Source organism: Mixophyes fleayi, chromosome 2, assembly GCF_038048845.1.
Source record: "Mixophyes fleayi isolate aMixFle1 chromosome 2, aMixFle1.hap1, whole genome shotgun sequence".
NCBI classification, from domain to species: domain Eukaryota; kingdom Metazoa; phylum Chordata; class Amphibia; order Anura; family Limnodynastidae; genus Mixophyes; species Mixophyes fleayi.
In genome coordinates, this window is record NC_134403.1 from 76,279,861 (window position 1) to 76,299,677 (window position 19,817).

A 19,817-nucleotide genomic window follows, 5' to 3' on the forward strand; every position below is an offset into this window, starting at 1 on the left:
GGTTCTAATTGTATTTGCATAAATGACAATAACATTACATAGTTGCCATAAAGCAATTGTACAGTACAGAGGTAGATGTTGACACATAATAAATAAGACACATACATTATTCCACATTTAAATCATATACTTATTGCATTTCATTTATTACTCTTAAATTGTGCTCCCCACTAGTTCCAACATTTAAAAAGAGTGTTATGGCTCTTTAAGAGAGCAAGCACTCCCTCTAGCTCCCTCACTCCATATTCAGCCTCAGTATGCAGCGCTCGTCCTGCATATATTATGTTCATGACGCAGCTGCAAAAAAATGTTCATGTAAAAACTGCATTCAACTTTATAAGCGGAGACGGCGGATTTGTGTATTTCCTTTTGCTAACATTGCACTCCATGAGCCTCCAACAGACGCCAACCCTGTGCCCGCAGAAGAGGGAGATGATTAAATATTAATAAGAGGTGTCCCTGCTTTACCAGGAACCCTCTTTATTCATGCAAATGCCCCCTTTGTGCGGAGCCCCGGCTACAAGTCAGCTGTGAGGTGAATTTATAATGAGCCGCCCCGGGTCACCGGCACCGGAGCTGTGACACCACCACAAAGACGGGCGGCCGTAGCCTGGTTACCGGTGAGTAACAGTTATACTGAGCTACGGCGGGTGTATGTGGGTGGAAATAAAATGAAAGCTCTGCATGGGAGAATAAAGGAGATTGGTTTTTTTGTGTCTTGTTTTGTTAATATGCAATGTCCATAATTAGCATAATTTATATATTTATGATAAAGCCAGGAGGGCGGGCAGCCAGCGCAGGCCGCCAGCGCAGGCCGCCGTTCTGCATGTGTTGTGTTATGACTACAGCCGCAGGACACGGGGGATGTGTGATGAGGCAAAGGGGCGGATTTATGTAGAGGATGAGAAGGGAGGGGGGGGGGATAAAATAACGCCCGGCAGCTGCTATGCGGAGGGATTCTGAAATGGGGGATTTGCCGCCTGCTCTGTTCTCTCTCCCGGCCGGTGTCTGTGAGGTGTCCGTGTAGCGCCGGCTCAGGCGGAGGGGTCAGCTCTCCCCGTCACCGTGATGCGTGAGGAACGTAGTGCTGGAGAACAGGGGTTAGGGCTGAGGAGGAGGAGTGGTGGAGGGAGTGGGGAGAGGTCTGCAATGTGTGCTATAAATTATGTGCTCCTGGGCGGGAGGGTGAGAGCAGACCGGCTGCTAGAGGTCTGATTATGTATTCCTGAAGGGCTGAGCTATCATTAGCATGCTGCTTACATTGTAGCCGCGCTTGACAGACATCCTGGAGTCTGATGGATAAAATGTTGATGTGCGCGATGTCCACAATATAATGGTCTTGAGTTGCTGTAATTATGATGGATTTGTGTTTCCCAAAATCGCAAAACAAGTCCACTTCATGCTCCTGTCTGCGCGGTTCAGGAGATTGTCTTCTAGTCCAGTTTCAATTAAAGTTCAGATCTCCTGTATACTAGAAGTTGTGTATATCCTTTTGGATTACGTTTCTTTAGGGTGCAATAAAGTACTTTAGGCTTTTGTTTTCTTTACAATTGTCAAGACAAGTGCAAAAACAAACACGTCATTACTATGTCTACAAGATTTGGGAGGATTATTCTGGGTTCCACTTAACTCTATATAAACTGCTTTGTGACTTCTTAAATTACACATTTGTATATGTATCTGACCATTTCAAAATTGTTATTTCAGAATTGCTGGTGTTGCTGTAAGGGGCAGATTCATTTTGACCACTTTAGGATTAACAAGGCGTTAGCAGTATCACCGGTAATTTTACCCTGGATTTTTAGTCGCGGCCCCAAGAGGTGTGAGCAAAATTCAGTGTTAAAATTACCGTACTAATGGTAATTCTGTGCATTTTTACCATATTAACAGTAATAAGGCGCAGGACATGTTATTCCTAGAATAACGTGGCCGAATCGAATTGGCCCATAAGGGGGTGGATTCAATTGGCCATGTTACTGTAAAAAATAATGCGGCCTGCGCACTATTACCATTATTATGGTAATAGTGCGCTTAAATACCATTATTATGGAAGATTCAATGTTGGGCACAAATATCCGGTTTAAATTTAATGTAATAACGGAAATAAGTTTACCGCTGCGCTACTTTCCGGGGGGAATTAAATTGCCCCCTATGTGTGCAGTAGTAACCAATTACACCTGTTGACATTTCTATTAAAAAAAAAAAGTAGAGCAAATTAATACGTCTCAATCCTTCAGACCAGTGATTCTTCATTGCCTGTCTAACTTGACCATGTTTTAAATTGGTAGGCCCTTTTTCCTATTGAAAATGGTAAAGTTGTATTGTCCTGATAAAATTAGGACTTTTAGGAGTCATGACTATTGACTTTGTTCTGGTGCAAGTTAGACCTTAAGGCAGTGGTTCCCAAACTTTTTCAATTCGCGGCACCCTTAGAGTCTCCATAATTTTTTTAAGGCACCCCTCCAAAATAATTAACGAGCAGTACTGTTTTATAAGTAGTTGGATCAAAATAATGTAATAAGTATTTAGGTCAGGACAGAAATACTTTGCAAGTTGTTTGCAATAATACACATAAATCCAAGGGAAAAGAATATTTTTATATATTTTTTTTCAATTATATTTCTGTCAAAGAATAATTTCCAGATAATACTAAGAAGAATAAGATCAAGCAAAATAAAGAAAAAACCAATCAAATTCTAGCTGTCATTTATTTAGTACATTCTACAAAATGACAGCTAAAATGTGATTGGTTGCTATAGGCAACATGTCCAATTTTTGAATCCGGCAGTTTAGTAAATATACCCCTAGATCTTGTCGGGGCAATTTCGGTTTACCTCTCCAGAACAAAGGAAATGAAAATAACAGATCAATTACTTGTACTTCTTTAGGAACTCGTCATGGACATGCTCCATCCAAAAATAGTCTTGCAAGATCAATCTTAGAGGTGACTGATGTGAGGTAGAAACTTTTAACAGTGGCAGTAGCAACCCTCTGGGCATGCAAGACTCATCGGACAATCATCATCCATATAGTGCCACTAATTCTGTACAGAGAACACATCCGCTCCTGCCCCATTGATGCTTACAGTCTAAATTGCCTAACATACACACAGACAAGGGTCAATTTAATAGTAGCCAATTAGCTTACTAGTATGATTTTGGGAGGAAACCCACGCAAACACAGGGAGGACATACAAACTCCACACATGTAAGGACATGGTCGGGACTTGAATTCATGACTCCAGCACTGTGAGGCAGAAGTGCTAACCACTAAGCCACCGTGCTGCCCAAAGCAGAAGGAGGTTTGTTATACTTTTACCAGACATCTTTAATAAGTAACATTTGCTAGTGCTCAGTTTGGAAGGAAAATCCCTCAAGAAGTTATTCAATTAAACATTCACTCAGCACTGTCAGTGACGGTTTTGCCTGAGCCCACCTTATTTTTCATGTATTGTTTGTGTACATCCCATTCATTATACAGTATATGGACGAAAGTATTCGGAGGCTTGACCATTACACCAAAGGGACTATAATGACATTGTTTTCAAATATATATTCTTTAATATGGAGTTGGTCCCCCATTTGCAACGATAACAGTTTCCACTGTTCTTGGAAGGCTTTCCACAAGATGGAGTGTTTCTGTGGGTATTTGTGCCCACTTATTCTGTAGAGCATTTATGACGTCAGGCACTGATGTTGGAACAAGAAGGCTTGGTTCGCAATCTCCATTCCAGTTCATCTCAAAGGCATTTAATGGGGTTGAGGTCAGGGCTCTTTGCGGGCCAGTCAAGTTCTTCCACACCAAACTCATCAAACCATGTCTTTGTAGTCCTTGCTTTGTGCAATGGGGCACAGTCATGTTGGAATAGAAAAGGGCCTTCTTTAAACTATTGCCACAAAGTTGGAAGCTTAGGATAGTCCAACATGACTTGCTATGCTGACACATTAAGATTTCCCTTCACTGGCGATAAGGGGCCTAGCCCAAACCCTGAAAAACAGCCGTATACCATTATTCCTCCACCAAAATTCACAGTTAGCATAATGCAGTCATTCAGGTAATGTTCTCCCTGGATTCTCCAAACCCAGACTCTCCCATCTGCCAAACAGAAGCGCGATTTGTCACTCCACAGAGCACGTTTCCACTGCTCCACAATCCAGTGTCGGTGTGCTTTACACCACTCCAGTCAATGCTTGGTATTGGTCCTGGTGATGTGAATCTTGCATGCAGCTGCTTGGCCATGGGAACCCATTCCATTAGCTCCCGCCACACAGTTTTCGTGCTTACATTAATGCCAGAGGACGTTTGTAACTCTTCAGCTATGGAATCAGCAGAGCGTTGCCAACTTTTTTACGCACCATGCGCCTTCGCAGTCGTTGACCTCGTTTAGTGATTTTACCTGGTCTTCTGCTTCGTGGCTGAGTTGCTGTTGTTCCTAAACACTTCCACTTTCTAATAGTATCTCAATTGGTTGTGGAATATTATAATTATCGGCTATTTATATAGCGCCACTTATTCCGCAGTGCTCTTCAGAGAACTCAGTCACGTTAGTCCCTGCCCCATTGGAGCTTACAGTCTAAATACCCTAAATATCCAGCAGGGATAAAATTTCACGAACTGTCTTATTGCAAACATGGCATCCTATCACGGTACCATGCTTGAAGTCACTGAGTTCTTCAGAACCACCCATTTTGTTTCATAAATGTTTGCAAATGGAGACTGCATGGCTTGGTGCTTGATTTTATACAGGTCTGATTGAAAAGACTGAATACAATGATTAACAAATGTGGCCAAATACTTTTGTCCATATAGTGTATATACACATTTATTATCATTGTAAATGTAATGGCATAATTAAATAAGGGGTTTATTTCTTGGGTTGAATTCATTTCATGAAAGTAGTTTAGAGAAAAATCTTTTTTGAAATTGTTTCCTCTTCTTTGTGTCCTTGTATAATAATCCTAAATAAAAAAAAAAACAACAATCTGTCCCGAAACAAAACTATATAAAATTTGCTTCTTGAGGTGCAGTTTTGGCCAATGTTAGTGAGACAGTTAAGGAAAAGTCTCCTTATCTTACTTATATGCACTTGACAGTCCCTTCTCTGCAATTACTCAACAAATCTTTGCCCTCCCATTATTTTGTCTTATATGTTGTATGTTTCAAGTAATTGCCTTCATTGAAAAGTTAAAATATCCTCTGTTATTTGTCTCTGTCATGCTCACAATTCCAGCAATTTTGTTATGGTTACTTTAGTCTAAACATCTGATTAGATTGAACTGCAAGACAAACACCATTTCCATGATTTCTCACTTTCACACATTTAATTTAACTCAAAATATACCAATTAATTTATTCTGCAACTTCTAAAATTTTTATGTACCATATGTTACGGTTGACGGCTCTGACATGAATTCCTAGAACAGGCGGTAGAACTTATTTGCTTACTCTCCCGGAATTCCCGGGAGGCTCCCGTACTCCTGGAAGCTCCCGTACTCCTGGAAGAGTAGACAAACCTCTACCGGATTCGCTGAAATTCACAGCATTGAGTGGTGTAATCACGTTATTAAGCCCCACTCCCGCTAGTCAATGCCGTGAATTTCTTCATTTTATAGTGGGTGTGGGGCTATGGTGACACGACAACGTCACCATGCCCCCTCCTACCCCCTGAAAGTTGGCATGTATGCGGTAGAGGTCTTTACCTTTAGCAGCTGCCTTTCCCGTAGAGCTAGTTATGCTCACAGGTACTTGGATGCCCCAGGACTTAACACTTGCATAGTAGGAGCTTATGTTCAGATACCATGGCTCAGGAAGTAGGAGGAATAACCGGAGTACAGGAGGCAATCCAGGGACGTTCCAAGGGTCGAGGGTCCGTAGCAAACAGAATAATCGAGAACAGGCCAGAGGTCAGGGCTGGTAGCAGACTAAGAGAATCCAAATAACAAAGCCAAAGTCAGGGACAATCAGAGTTCAAACAGTGTCCAAATACAAGCAGGGGCCACAAAGGGAATCGGTAATAAGTAGCAGAGTAGCCACAGGACTGGAACTGGTCAGCAATGTGAGCACACTGAACACTATAACTGGCAGCGAGGTTAAGCCCTCCGTGTTTTAAATAGTGAAAATAGTCAATCAGGAATTTAGGGCAACCGCAATTGCAGTTAGCCACAAGAGGCTGAAATAATTAGGAGGGACCCTGTAGCACATGCACTCGGCTGTCAGCTTTTGCCGGGATGCAGCGGTGAGCATGAGAGTAGCCCTGGCAACAGCCAGAGCGCACCTTGTGGCAAGCAGGAGAGCTGAAGCTCGTAACACCATATGTGTTCTCTATTATATATCATGGTTGGTCAACAATTGCCCTAGGTAAATGTTGATTCTATTACCACTAATGACTTCACTAACCTGGCTCAAAAATGCAAACTCTACTAAAACCATATCAGCCATAAAAACCTCTGAGTAGTGACATGGGTGAGATCCTAAAGCTCTGTAGTGAAAAGCTATGTGCAGCAATCTGACTGCTGGTGACCAAAGCAAAAGACTCCTAACATTGAACACTGGTATAACAGTGACCGACTGCTTCCATATTGATGGACAGATATAATGAAAGCCAAAATTGACTAATTAGGATGTAGATACTGTGGGCCTGATACAAATCCAAAAGCAATTTACACACAAGTGTTGTGCTCTAACATACATGCAACTCTAACCGTGTTCAAATCCAAGTGTATTTGAAGATCTGTTTCGATTTGAATCTAGGTGTAAGTATACTCTGCCGTACATAGACACACAGAAAAGATTGCAGGATACGCAAATGTGTATGTACAATAAAATCTCACATACGAACGCAAAAAAAAGTTAAACATAAGTTATGAACTCTTAACAGTATCATCATCATCAGTTATTTATATAGCGCCACTAATTCCGCAGCGCTGTACAGAGAACTCATTCACATCAGTCCCTGCCCCATTGGAGAATGAGGCGATGAGCTGCAGAGTACAAGAGCGCTGAGATCCTGGTGGACAGTATGGCCTGGAAGCTGGATCGATGATGATGCACAATGTTCTGCAGGTGAGCCACAGGTCTTGATTGTGGAACAGGTAACTTGAGTACAAACGATACGAATAGAAGATAAGAGTCAGAGAGAACTGCGTCCTCACATGAGGTGAGACCTGAAGATCTGACAACAGAAGGTGAACTGACCTACGGTCAGCCAATGTGAATCCAGGAGAAGTTTGAAATTGCGGGGTTTGCACATACGCAGCAACTACCGGCTAAATGTCCTCAAAAAGGAACGCCAAGCAAGCAAAACGGTAGCGGTAGTCAAGAAAAACTGCAGTATTGGTAATTCTGGACAGAATGGCAGGTGAGATTTGTAATAGTCAGCAGTAAAATGGACAAGGACACTGGACAAGCAAGATAAATAAAACATCCAGAATGCCACTACACATACATGCACTAGTGCCTAAACTCTCCCACAACGCACTCCATGCTCCAGTGTAATAATATAAATCAACAGTGATTTCATACAATAACCACAATCCTGTCAATATTAGATAGCTTGTGACTAGTTAACGTTGGTGTACTTGTCAAAATGTTGGTAACTTTCAACAGGGAGGTCAATTTGGCTAGCAACCCCAGGGGAAGGCAAAACGGGAGCATGCGGAATAGGTACATTAATTTAGGGAGATCCTGCCTAACCAAGAGACCTCGAAGCACATCCACAACCCTATAAGGTTCAATAGTTGTTGATATAGTAGAGAGAAATTATGTTCTATAAATAAGTCTAGATGAGGAGTTATTTGGATCCCAAGATAAGTAAGTCCAGTAGTTTTCCAAGAGTAAATACATTTATCTTTTAAAGCCTGTAATTTGTCCATAGTCGTGTTGCGAAGACCACCCTCACCAAACAAGGGAAATTTAAGAAGATGCATGTGCTGATCAAGGGTACAAGTTGTAGTAACAAGCACAGTATAACATTTACAATTACAAGTAAACCCACGTGGTCAACAATGTGGAGACCTAGGTGGACTGAGTAGTGATGCTGAGTGTGATGAAGTGTGCAGAAAGTCCTGTGACGCAGTCATCAAAAATAAATGTTTTGCCATTGTCAGTGACCCTAAGTTTTGCATGATACATAAAAGTAAATTGCTTGTTATGCTCGACTAAATATTTACAAACTGCAGAGAACTCTTTTCTCTTTTGTGTCACTGCCTCCGAGAAGTCCTGAAAAATTAAGATTTTGTCCCATGTAAAATTAGTTGCTTGATCTTCTTATAAGCCCTCAGTATAGCTTCCTTAGTAGTGTAATCTAAGTACTTGGCAATTACAGACCGAGGTCTGCTATTTACACTGTCCACCTCTATGAAGATGCAGTTGTTACACTTACCTCCCCTCCCTCCAGCGCCGTGCTTGCTTCTGCATCAGGTCGGCGCTTCCGGGTATCGGCGCTCACATGAACGCATGCCGAGGCGGGGAGTTTGAATCTGCAGTGTACATAAACCTCGCTCTGACACTTGTCCAGCGTCAGAGCAACTTGTGTGTATCCTGGCTCGTGCTTTCCCTGTTTCCTCTGTTTCTCCGTGTTCCAGTGTTGCTTGTCTGACCATCCCGGCTCTCCTGCTCCTGTGTACCGTACCTGGCGTCCAGACTCTTCTTGTGTGTATTGGTTTCTGCCTTCTGTGATTATCGTGCACAGGTGTGTCCTGACTACGTACCTGCTTGCTGATTCTGCTCTCTCCATCAGATTGTGTACCAGACCCCGGCAAATCCTGACTACGCTATTGCCTGCTGATTCTGTTTCTATTCATCAGACAGTGTAGCAAATCCGGCGTGTTCAGACTTTGTGTCCATGGATATTCCTTGCACTTACCTTCTAGTCAGTGTTCCTTACCCGTCTGCATTCCTCGGTGGCCTTCTGTCATTTCTCTGGCAGTGCTACCTCAAGAGGCAGACCAGTGGACCGCGACCAGCGAGCCCTCAGCAGCTAAGCCCATTCTGCCTTGCGGGAGTTCTTTGCCAGTGCAAATCTAGTTTAGCACAAGGATCCCATCAGTCCGTTACAGCGGTGAACGCGTTCAGTGTTAGTAATTTCCAATGTGTCTGAAATTTTCAACAGATGGAGTAATTTCATTATTTATTTTCTCCACTATGAAATAGAGTACACTGCTGATTTTTTTGTGGTAGTAATATATGGGTAGCGATCAGAGCGTTGACACAAAGACGCTGGGTTCAACATAGGGCAACCAGGGAACAGATTAGAACATAAGATCTTATCTGTTGATCACAGGGTACAGCAAGTAATAGTCTCAGGCAGAATATTCAATCAGTGATGTTTTATTGCTCAAGACTCCTGACAAGGACTTTTATACACTAGCTTGAGTTGCTAGGGATCATCCAGAAGTATAGATGAAATTATATAGAAAATGGTCAAACAGGGCTCTTTTTTTACAGTTTTGAACATATAACCAGGGAGAAATTAATCCAGCCTCCTGCCCCTTTAACCAAACCAAGCTGATTCATGCAGCCTGCACGTAATTCAGCCTGGAGGGATTAACACCTCTTTACACTTGCTAGTGTCAGGGGGGAATGTGTCCCCCCTTCCCCCCTTGACTTCTCCCCACTGGAATCTATCCCCACAGGGGGATTTGCCTATGGTCATTTAATCTGTTAATCTGTGAATTTATTAATCTAATAATTTTTATTGTGTATATAATAAGACCAATAACAATGATACTCCACATTTTCTTTGTACGTTCATAGACAAAAGTTTTGAGAATTACACAAATATTATTTTTCACAAAGACTACTGCCTAAGTTTTTATGATGCCAATTTGCGTATATTCCAGAATGTCATGAAGAGTGATCAGATGAATTGCAATTAATTTCAAAGTCCCTCTTTGCCATGACAATGAACTTTACCCCCAAAACAACATTTCCGCTGCATTTCAGCCCTGCCACAAAAGGACCAGCTGACATCAAGTCAGTGATTCTCTCGTTAACACAGGTGAGAGTGTTGACGAGGACAAGACTGGAGATCACTCTGTCATGCTGATTAAGTTAGAATAACAGACTGGAAGCTTTAAAAGGAGGCTGGTACTTGAAATCATTGTTCTTCCTCTGTTAACCATGGTTAAATGTATGTATGTACGTAGCATCATGCTTTGTGCCAATGTTTAAGATGTAGCTGCATCATCTGCTAATACATTTATGCTCTGGCTGGAACAATTGTTTATTTTAAACTTATTTAATGAATAAAATTTCACCCTTGTTTTACCACCCAAAGTTTATATATTTGGCACAAAGATATAGAGATAGTATAGAAGTATATGTGTGTGTACATATATATATATATATATATATATATATATATATATATATATATACAGAGAGAGAGAGAGAGAGATAACAATTGCACCCAGGAACCATACTTTATTTCTGTTTCTATCTATCTAACCCTTCGAGGGTAGGGACCTCCCTGTATAACTCAATCGGTTCCATCTAGTGACAGAACTACCACTCTTTCAGGAAGCACAGACAACCCAAATTTTAATCTACACGAAGTGTAGCAGTTTGTAATGTAACCCAGAGGGGCAAAGAAGACACCAGAGAGGGTGTTGGCCAAAGTGGTGAGTGAAGAGGCTGCAGGAGGACACTGGTGAGTTTGTCAGATCTACCATGTAGTGTTGAGAGTGAACGAGAATGGAGAGAGTGTCAGAACCTGCGCAAAATCGAGTGTGTGTGAGAATCACAGGAGGGGCAGAAAGAGCACAGCGAGCATGTGTTATAGCCTAAGGGATAAAGCCCCCACAGATGACAGGTGCTTAATTGTGCTGGAGTGAAAAAGGAGATGTACATATTTATTTTAGTGTTATTTGTAGCTCAAGTATTGTGCTGTGAAAAGAAGTGTAAATAAAGTTTATTTTTATAGAGGTGATTTAGCACCCAAATCATTGAGACATCTGTTTTCACTGCACCATAAGTTTTCACACCTGTTTCCCAACACCATAAAGAAACATTGCTGAGAACCTGTATGTGCAGAGACCCTCTGGTCATTTATATCCATGCCAGAGAGCTAGCCAGGGCAGAGGAAAGTGCATGTGAGAAAGTGCATTACCCACATCTGCACCCCAGGACCACCCACACAGTGACGGGGTTATTACAGAAGTAATAATTTTAGTATCATATTGGCCAGGATACTGTGGTATGCAAAGCTTGAGAATATGGTGATGGAAAGACCACAGAAGCTGCTACGACTTCCAGACATCATGGTCCAACGTCTAATCCAACATCTAGTAGCCAAAATGGTGAGCCCTCGCTTCCTGGAGATTGAGTGGAAAACTTTATTAAAGCAGGGGTCAGGGGTTGGATGCTGCAGTAGTGGAAATTTTGCTAAAAAGTAGAAAATCATCCACGTACATAATTTATTCTAGAGTGTGGAAGAGAGTTGCAAAATAGGCAGCCCAAAAAAATGTTTTTTTTTGCAAGAGCCACTTGTGTCAGACATCCTTAGTTTTTTCAAGAAGTATTGGGAAAAGGCTGTAAATACAGAACTTTAAAAGTTTGTGACTCTGCCTTTTCTGCCATTTTAGGGGTCCAGTAGGCAAAACACCTAATGGTCATACGATTTTTGTCTTCAATCTTGGTTTGAGACGTCCTGTTAAAATGTTCATTCCCTCATTGAACTTGCCTTTAGCCCTAATGGCAAAATAAAGGAACTTTTAGAGCCAATTGCACAATGCCAATCTGTGGAATCTGACAATAAACCTGTCTTTTTATTAGCTATCCCCTCGGCTAGAAGAGTCTGTGACTTCAAGCACTTCTGTGTCATTCTCCAGCAGTTACATTTTCTCTAGTAATGAAACCGCTAAAGAATTCTTCTTTAAAATAATGACATCTTTCCATCTCAATCAAGAGATTGCTTTGCCAGTATTGTCCCCAGAACCGTGGGATGAACAGGAGCAGATGTGAACAGGGCAGCACGGTGGCGTAGTGGTTAGCACTTCTGCCTTACAGCACTGGGTCATGAGTTCAATTCCCGACCATGGCCCTATCTGTTAGGAGTTTGTATGTTCTCCCCGTGTTTGCGTGGGTTTCCTCCGGGTGCTCCGGTTTCCTCCCGCACTCCAAAAACATACTGGTAGGTTAATTGGCTGCAAACAAATTGACCCTAGTCTGTGTCTGTCTGTCTGTATCTGTGTGTGTGTTAGGGAATTTAGACTGTAAGCCCCAATGGGGCAGGGACTGATGTGAGTTCTCTGTACAGCACTGCGGAATTAGTGGCGCTATATAAATAAATGGTGATGATGATGATGATGTGGCATATACGTGATGTGGCTATATGTCTCAAAATAAATATAGAGGCGTCTGAGCTAGTCAGAACCACAAATAGACTATTCATACTGTCACAAGGACAAGAAAGAGGTTAAGCAACTTCTAGTTAAACAATAAATATATGGATAGTACAAGCATCTGAAAAGAATACTTTTCTCTGGGCATGCATCCTCCAGAGGGATAGAAGGATTATACACAGCTTGTGGAATCCAGTGTTTCTTCAGAGGTGATCTACAAAATGGCAGCCTGGTCTTTAGTATACACTTTCTGTAAATATTGTTGCCTGGATGTTAAGTCAATTGAAGGAGCCCAGTTTGGACACAAAGGGCCTGATTCGTCAAGGAAAGGAAAACAAAATAAATGAGTAACTTTGCATCTTGGCAAAACCATGTTGCATTGGAGGGGGACGTAAATTTAAAATGTGATGGCAGGTTTATAATTGGGGTAGGGCAGAGCCGTAACTAGGGTGGTGCGGGCGGTGCCATCACCAAAGGCGCAAGCCCAAGGGGGCACCTCAGCCGCCCGCTATCTACCTCTGTAAACTCAGCCATTAACTTCCACTGACAGGAATTCTGCATTTGGAACGCAAGTTTGCGTTCCAAATGCCGAACTTCCTGTCAGTGGAACTGCGGAAGTTATTTCTGACAATATCGCAATAAGCCATGGGAAATCTCCAAAGGTCTCAGGTTGTACCTTAAGGCAACAAGCAAAGGTGAGACAGGCAAGGTTTTGTTATGCTGCACGGAGTTCAGTATGTAATTTGGATAAAGGATCTGTTATTAAACGAGGAAACTTGCAAATAGATTTAGTTTCAGCTTCATGTGTAAAACACATTCAATATAGAGGTAACAAGCGCGGTGTATCGGTTACTCATTCAGTGGGAGTGTTTTCTGCTATCTGTGTTCAGTATATGAGAGGATTATTGATTGACTTTTTAGTGCGCTGTTAATTTCTTTTTGTTTTGTTCTCATTGCACACAATGTAAGTGCAAGTGCGTATGGACGCATTGAATATAATGACTTTATGTTAATATACGCCCACATGCTTTGCACTTCATTAAAATATAGAAATCGGACGCAGCGTTTAAATACCAATGGATAATGTCTCTCTCTTTCTCTCTCTCTCTCTCGGAATGTGACAAAATATTCAAAAGTACTAGCAACGCCCCCGCATTAGGTTGGCCACACCCACTTAGATGGGGGGTGCCGGTGCCCTGTCTCTCCCAGGGCACTAAAATGTCTAGTTATGGCACTGGGGTAGGGTATATACTAGATCAACTTTTAAATTTCATTGTACAAATAAAGCTATCAAGTATTTGTGTGCTACATGAAAAAACAGCCAGTATATAACTTATAATAAACTAATTTGCACCCCTTGCATTGTAACATGATTTTGTCAGGAGAAAACTTACTCATTTTTTTGCCTTACTTTCCTTAATGTATCAGGCCCAAAGTCATGAAATATAAACAGATGATTAGTTATTGACTTATGTTTAGAATGCTATTTTTTGTGTGGCATTTCATTACCAAGCTAGTAACATAAAGGCCATTCACCATGTCAGCCAATGTCTCTTAAGTAAGCAGAATTATGAACTAGGGGTAGGGGTGGGGTGCCTTATTTTTAATTAGGAAGGGAGTTTCTGCCCTATCAGGGGAAATGGGTGCTATACCCAGAGGTAAGAGTAGACATGAAGGGGCATGTTCAATTAGCTTTCCGGTTTGCAGGATCGCGCCGGAACGGGCCGCAAAGTCAATCCGCGGTACCGCAATAATGTGGATTTTCGTTCGCAGCCCATAGGGTTGCGTACGAAAATCCGCGTTATTGCGGTACCGTATTACCGGCAATATTGCGCAGGTAAAGCTAATTGAATATGCCCCGAAGAATGTCCATGAAAAGTAAAATATGGTAAATATGATAATAATTTTTCCATATACTTGTAATATATACAGTATAAATTAAACTTTCAGAGAATCATATTTGGGCAGACATTAACAGATGGCATATTCCTGTTCTGCACATTGCTAATATAATAGAAGATATGCACATTACTCTGGTATGTACTAGGAAAACAGCATCCTTTAGATCCATTTCCAAGGTAACGTCTTACATATTCTGGTAAAATATACAATAGATGAAATGTATGCTTTAAATAATTAGGATCTGAATGTTATCCAAGCTGTTGATTCAGGATGGCAATGAAATAAAAACAACACAATTGCACACTAATGGAATTAACAGTTTTGATAGCTTCACAGAGAAAAAGCTGAGCTAATCAGTAACAATACAGTTGTTTTATGTCTGAAGGTCCAATATTGGCAATATATACCTTATTTTGGCCTTTTTTCTAGTTGCTGGAGATATTAGATGTGCATTTTATCTTGCATGCGGCTAAATCATTATCTTAAAGGTAAAGACTGTGGAAAACGGAACATTTTATATAGTCTATAGCAGTTATTTTACTATACACTATAATGCTCCAAAATTCTCCATGGTGTTTAATCCAAATAGTGACTTACATTTAATGTCTGGAAGTTTTTAATAACAGTGTGCATAATAAAACATATGTTACAAATGACTAGATAAATAAGTTGTTGTTTAATAGTGGTAGGTGGGTCGAAAAAAGGGTTTACAGAACTGTGACCACATTACTTGCAGGTCTATTTGCCAAGAAGAGAAAACACATTTGTGCATCGAAAACACTCATAGCTATCAATGGGTTATTGCCGGCAAAGAGCCTTGCAAAGGGAAACCTATTTAATAAGTGCAGAGACGATACAGGTATCGCCAGGGCTGCCATCAGAAATCGTGGGGCCCAGTACAATGAAGCAGACACAGCCCCCCCCCCCCCATGAACCAGGGCCATCTTTCCGACTGGGCACGATGGGCAGGTGCCTGGGGGCCCAGGGGGATGAAAAAAAAAACCTTCTTTTGTGGTCACGATCCGGTTCCCTCTCTGGTCCTCTCTTCCATAAATTGGGTCGAAACTTAGACGATTGAAAGGTAAGTTAAGGGGGGCCCTATATATATATATATATATTTATATATATATATATATATATATATATATATATATATATATATATATATATATATATAATATGCATTTCGCGAGAGTCTCCCGGACTCCCGGGAGATTGTGGCAATCTCCCTGATCTGCCCACTTCTTAGTGAAGTGGGCAACTCTGTTGTTGTTTTTTTTCGATTTTATTTTTCATATCTATATCACGTGGGAGGAAGATTTAAGAAAAATTGATGTCACGGACATTTTGTTGGATTTTTTTAGAAATTAGGCTACACGAAATCTGAGATGGTTGTACATTTTGGATATTATAGATGTTCTGCTGTTTTTGTAGTTTCAATACTTTTCTTTGATTTTAGTTCACATTTATTACACTTTTTTAGTATATATTCTTTTTAAGTATAAGATTGTTGATCCTCTTCGCCATCTCTATTTTCGAATTTTATGAACATTGTTTGATTTCCGGCTTTACGGATCAGAAGCCAGAAAACAGAGGGCAGCACTGTGATTGTCAGTGCTAATATTATAATATCTTTTATTCTATACGCAAGATATTTTATTGCCCAAAATACAAATTCACGCCATATGTTTTCCATCCCAGGTGGAGGAAAACTGGAAGACCAACTTATGAGCAGGCTGACTGTTCACACTGGTGAGTGGTCTCTGCATTCAGAAGTGTTTTGTGAGATTGTGGACAGGTGCGGTCTACCAGACGTCAACATAATGGCATATTGGTTGTACCACAGGATGGAGTTCTTCTGTTCTAGGGCAAGAGATCCTGTCTGTTCCCTGGTTTATCTGTTCTCTCCAGTGGCCATGCTGTCGAGGGTCTTGAAGAAGGGGAATAGAGAAAGCGGTCTTCATTCCAGGGGAGGAAAACTGGTTGGCCAACTTTTGAGCAGGTAGACTGTTCACCTTGGTGAGTGATCTCTGCATCAGAAGTGTTTTGCGAGATTGTGGACAGGTGCGGTCTACCAGACGTCAACATAATGGCATATTGGTTGTACCACAAGATGGAGTTCTTCTGTTCTAGGGCAAGAGATCCTGTCCATTTCCTGGTTTATTTGTTCTCTCCAGTGGCCATGCTGCCGAGGGTCTTGAAGAAGGGAAAAAGAGAAGACGTCCCGGTCATTCTGGTGGCGCACAATCTTGCGTCTGCTGCTCAGAACAGACCTGCTTAGTCAAGGTCCGTTTCTACTTCACAGTTTAGAATGGCTGGCTTAAACGGCATGGCTGTTGAAGCCATGATCCTTGGAGCAAAAGACTAGCTGTTTGAGCATGTGTTGTAAACCATGCTTTGGGCTCGGAAGCCAGGTTCGGACAAAAATTAGAGTCTGGAGAATGTATATGCCTGGTGTGAAAGGAAGGGGTTCCCTACCGCTTTTCGTTTACCCAGGTTACTTATGTATTTACAGGAGTGGAAGGACGCAGGTTTCTTCATAAGTTCTCTTAAGGTTCAGGTGTCAGCTCTTTCTGTCAAAAAGTCTGGCTCTAATGCCTGACGTGCAGACAATCTTGCAAGGTGTACTTCATGTATAACCTCCTTATGTTCCACCAGTGGCTGCTTGGGATCTGAACCTGGTGTTGAATATTTTGCAACATTCCCCTTTTGAACCCTTGTGGCCATATTTACTAAACTGCGGGTTTGAAAAATTGGAGATGTTGCCCATAGCAACTGATCAGATTCTAGTTATCATTTATTTAGTACATTGTACAAAATGACAGATAGAAACCGATTGGTTGCTATGAGCAACATCTCCACTTTTTCAAACCCGCAGTTTAGTGAGTATACCCCCCAGTCTCTCCCAAACAGATAAAGATATCTACTCAAAAGGAGCCAAATCTACAAAAGCCAAAATGCCTTTATCCACAATACTACACCAGCTTCTACACAAAAGGTTTAGTAAATATACCCATTGGACTATGTTGATTTAAAATTACTTAACTGAAGACTATATTCCTTTTGACTATTTAGTTTCAGAACTAGCAGCCTTTTCATGCAAGTCTTCTTTTAGTTTTTCATGCGGATAGGGTGGTTCTTCAGACCAAACCTTCCTTCCACCCTAAGGTGGTGGCCAGATCCAGAATGAAAAAATGTCTTGATTAATTTGGAGTCTGGACAAGAGTAGGTCTTTGAGGAAGGGCGCTCTCTTCATTCTCTAGATGTGGTCAGAGCTTTGCGAACTTATGTGCCTAGGATTCAAGACATGTGCTGGATCCTCTATGACGCGCACAAGAGGATCTGGCCAGACTGTAAAGTTACCATTGCTAGATGGATTATGGCAGTAATCCATCAGTCTTATAGTAGAATCTTAAGGCTCACTCTGCCAGGTCGGCGAGTGCCTCCTGGTTGAGACAGCATGCATGGTACCTCGAATCAGCAGTGTCGGGAGGCTACCTGGTTCTCGGTTCACACTTTTAGCAGATTCTACAAGTTCCATGTGTTTACTACCGGGGATGCCTGTTTTGGGAGAAAGGTGCTTTGCATTGTTTGTTCTGAGCATTCTCGCCTGTTATGGTTGCTTGTGACGTCCCCAATGTACCCTGATATTGTGTAGTTAGGTATGCTCAGTGTCATTGTTATCAGAAGTTATTTTTTGTATTATAAAGGATTTCAATACTCCCACTAAATCCAATTGACAGTAATGTGGATTGAACCAAATGGTGATATTTTTATAATTAAAAAAAAAGTAACTTCTGAGTACTTTGACACTGAGCATGCATTAAGGACTGACATTATGGGGAAAATGCAGAGTTGGCCGTAAAATAGGAGTAACTTACTCTTACTATTTCCGCCTATATGCAGAGTCGTACACATCTCGAGATTCTGTGTCAGCAGCATATGCACCTGGTTTATGATAAGTCATCATCATAAGAGAGTATCTCTGTAGCAGATACAAATGTTACACCTCCTAACAGGCCTATATGCGTGTTTTTTTGGCAGGTCTACATGAGGCGCATTTGTGTAAAGACCCCTTTACTGTTATCAGCCATTGTAAAGGCAAACTTGCCTTTACAAGCCATCACCACTTTAAATTTCCCCTGCAAAGTGACTTGCAGAGATCAACGTTTCATACATTTACCCCCTGATGTTTGTTACTAGTGGTCATATATTGTTTGTAACTAAAGTTAATTAATATTGGAATAGAATGGCTTAATGAAAGTGCTAAGTCTACACCAGTCTCTTTTTTTCAACTGTTTATACCCATGCTAGCTTAGAATTGTCACATATATTCTAATCTTCCCTATTTATTTTTAATCGTTATATTTTACTCCCTTTTTCAATATGCAGCTTTCATGATATTCAGTTCCTTAGATTTGCTTGCATGTGTTAACGGACAAATTTGGAATGAAGTGGTGTTGATATTTTCTTGGCCCTATACATTTTATCCAGCCTCATTTAAGTGATGTTAGATGTGATCAATTTTAGGACTTTTTATATAATGACCATTATATTATTATAATACCAAATCTAAAGATGTGGAAGTACTAGGTGTGTTTCTTCTTGTCTGCCTGGCTTCACTTGATTTCTGTATGTATTTCCTCTCAGCTGAATACATTCCTACTAAGTATTTTTGGATCTTGTGTTTAGAATATTTTTATGTGTTTTAATATCAGTTTTACATTACAATTTGTTTCATGGAAATTTGTCATATAATTGTATTATATCTTGGAATATTTATTTAGATGTTGTTTATTGTCGTAGCGGAATACCTTTATCTGTGAGCTGAAATGGAAGTTACAGAATTTGTGTATCGACAAAGACAAGTTAAATCTACCAACAACAGTCACTAGGTGAGTCTCAGTTCACTTGATTATTTGTGATGAACAAATATGAATAACTGCAGCTGTACAATTTTTCAATGTTCCCAGAAGAAAAAAAAAATGCACATTGAGCCATTTTATGTGATGTAATATGTTTGCCAGATATTGCATCTTTTCTGGAACATTACTTATTTCCTTGCTTTTTTAACATTTAATTTTTATTGAAAAATTCACTTTGAAACCTATATCCTTATGAGACATGTCCCCAATGCCACTCAAAAGTGTAAGCTTGTCATGTAGAGTATAAGAATATTTCTGAGCAATATTTATACAATATGTAACAAATTTGTTTTGCCCCTTAAAAAATAATTTCCAAGAATTAAAATTATGCAGTAACACTATCCTTCCCCAAGTCAATATCCTGCTGGCACTTGATTAATGGTTGGTTGCCCTACTGGAGTAGATAGGAGAAATTTAAAATTCAAGCATCCTGACACCTTGGCACTATCTGCTATACGGACCAGTAAGTGGATGATTGAGCCTTCCACACAAGATGTGTCCGAGGGCTGAAATTCAAAATTCTCTTTCTTCTTAACACAAGTGGCCATTCATCCAATGCTGGTGAGCTACTATCTCACGAACAGTGAGGGGGTCCAGACATCGAAATCCCGTAGTGATGCGACTTGGAGGCAGTGGGTATTATAATTTA

At 40.9% G+C, this 19,817-nt stretch overlaps 1 protein-coding gene across 4 annotated transcripts in view; it reads left to right on the forward strand.

Annotated features, from left to right (window-relative positions):
* Positions 1–251: 251 nt before the first annotated feature.
* POU6F1 (POU class 6 homeobox 1) overlaps positions 252–19,817 on the forward strand; it is a 54,088-nt gene continuing 34,522 nt past the window's right edge. For 2 of the 4 annotated variants that reach the window (XM_075199314.1, XM_075199318.1), the window contains exons 1-2: positions 252–620; positions 19,050–19,138. The gene's annotated coding sequence lies outside the window, so the exon portion shown is untranslated. Of the gene's footprint in view, positions 621–15,940; positions 15,996–19,030; positions 19,139–19,817 lie in introns of those variants that run through there. The other 2 variants (XM_075199315.1, XM_075199317.1) reach the window with 2 other exon arrangements.